The sequence below is a fragment of the Vigna unguiculata genome, unplaced genomic scaffold, assembly GCF_037176805.1.
Source record: "Vigna unguiculata cultivar grain cowpea cultivar isolate G323 ecotype 2 unplaced genomic scaffold, ASM3717680v1 ptg000279l, whole genome shotgun sequence".
Lineage (NCBI taxonomy): Eukaryota > Viridiplantae > Streptophyta > Magnoliopsida > Fabales > Fabaceae > Vigna > Vigna unguiculata.
This window is the reverse complement of record NW_028196914.1, coordinates 17,501-20,000: the sequence shown is the minus strand read 5'-3', so window position 1 is coordinate 20,000 and position 2,500 is coordinate 17,501.

Below are 2,500 nucleotides of genomic sequence, written 5' to 3'. Positions count from 1 at the left end.
TTTTGTGAAAAAATGAAATTCGTGGTTTTTGAGATGTGAGGGTTGGAATGGCCTCCAAATGTCCCCAAATGAATACCATGAAATTCTTGGTGCACGAAAGTTTTGAGTTCGGAGGGTTTTGCACATGGCCAAGTTGGTCGGTGCACCGCGGCATAGCTAGATGGCTTGTGTGGAGTTTTGTGAAAAAATGAAATTCGTGGTTTTTGAGATGTGAGGGTTGGAATGGCCTCCAAATGTCCCCAAATGAATACCATGAAATTCTTGGTGCACGAAAGTTTTGAGTTCGGAGGGTTTTGCACATGGCCAAGGTTGGCGGTGCACCGCGGCATAGCTAAATGGCTTGGTGGGGAGTTTTGTGAAAAAATGAAATTCGTGGTTTTTGAGATGTGAGGGTTGGAATGGCCTCCAAATGCCCCCAAATGAATACCATGAAATTCTTGGTGCACGAAAGTTTTGAGTTCGGAGGGTTTTGCACATGGCCAAGGTTGGCGGTGCACCACGGCATAGCTAGATGGCTTGGTGGGGAGATTTGTGAAAAAATGAAATTCGTGGTTTTTGAGATGTGAGGGTTGGAAAGGCCTCCAAATGCCCCCAAATGAGTACTGTAAAAGTGTTGGTGCACAAAAGTTTTGAATTGGATGCATTTTGCACTTGGCCAAGTTGGTCGGTGCACCGCGACTAGATAGGTTGGTGCCAAAATTTGTCAAATTTAAGACCTTGGCCAAACTGAATGAAATTTTGTGGGGAGGTTCCTGATATTGTTTAGTGGTGGACTGGAAAAAATGAGGTCGAAATTCGAAGTCTACATGTGCTTTTCTATTTTTCCCGATTTTACACATACCCGGTAAGTAAAAAAAATAAAAAAAATAGTTCCCCTTCGAGAAAAATTATGAAATTTGGTGAGCAAGGAGATACCATTATTCTACGAATTACTGCAAAAAATCGCATCAAAATTCGAAGTATAGCCCGAGATATGGACTTATGTCTGCTCAAAAAAAGTGTATCTACTTGTACAATTTTGCCTTTTGCATATTAACCTCTTATAGGGGGGGAGTGCTCCTTGAGCCGGCCAGCTCCACACTGGCAGGTTTTAAAGGGAGCTTGATGAGGCCTCCCCCCTCACGTGGTGCGTGCGTTAGCATGTTTATCATGGCACAACTAGCCTCTTCATAGTTGTTGAGCTTTATTAATACCAACACACGGTCGTCACTGATCGTTGGTTAGCTCGGCAGCTAGTCCCTCGGATATTGTGGAAAGTTATTTTCATGCCTAGCGATGCTTGACCCTGCGTCACTTGATGTTTCCATTTGCTTGCTTGCCCATGGTAGGTGGGGGGTGGACCGTCTTGTGGTGTGGTGTCTTGCGAACGTGAGGGTGTGTGAGTTGTAATCGAGATGCACTTGCTGGCTGGCTCCATGCCTTGCGTATCGAACGGTCAAGCATGCATCTCTTCCATTTTCACCCGTTGCCTTGGGTGATATTGGTTGATCAGTCCCTGTGTTGCCTACCCACTAGACGGTACTTCTGTGGTTGCTTCGAATTCTATCTTTCCATCACGAAGAGGTGTTGGAGGATCCTAATGTCACGCACGTGTTCCATCTAGTGAAACATCTCAGTGATGCACGTGTTGTGGCTAGTTCTTTTGGATGCGGTGCATTATATGAACTCGGGTTTACTTTAGCGACCCAGTCAACATAATTCGGTTGTGTCCCTTGATTGAGACGTTGTCCTTGAACTTGTTGTGAACAATATCGTTCTTCCACAACCCGTCGTCTTGAGTGCGATGGAAGGCAAATAAGATGTGCTTTGGCATGTCATGCACGTACTCGATTGCGGGAAGTGTGAGAAAGTGTTGTTGACAACCCGTGGGAAATGGAATGTGGCAAATCGTGATGAGCTCTTCGTGGATCTGCGAAGAAGACGACCTTTGGGCCTGTTGGAAACGAGGGAGGCGATGTTGAACTGCGAAGAAGATGGACTTTTGGGTTGTTTGAATCAATGGGAGGCCACGCGAGAACTCCGAATACTATGGACTCTTGGGTTGTTGGAAGCAACGGGAGGCCCCGCTAGAACTCCGAATACTACGGACTCTTGGGTTGTTGGAAGCAAGGGGAGGCCCCGCTAGAACTCCGAATACTATGGACTCTTGGGTTGTTGGAAGCAAGGGGAGGTCCCGCTAGAACTCCGAATACTACGGACTCTTGGGTTGTTGGAAGCAAGGGGAGGCCCCGCTAGAACTCCGAATACTATGGACTCTTGGGTTGTTGGAAGCAAGGGGAGGCCCCGCTAGAACTCCGAATACTATGGACTCTTGGGTTGTTGGCAACGACAACTTGGGGGGATGACACTGGAAAAGAGTGAACTAGGCCAAACTGCGAACAAGGCAACTTGGGGGGATGACACTGGAAAAGAGTGAACTAGGCCAAACTGCGAACAAGGCAACTTGGGGGGATGATGCTGGAAAAGAGTGAACTAGACCGAACTGCGAACAAGGCAACTT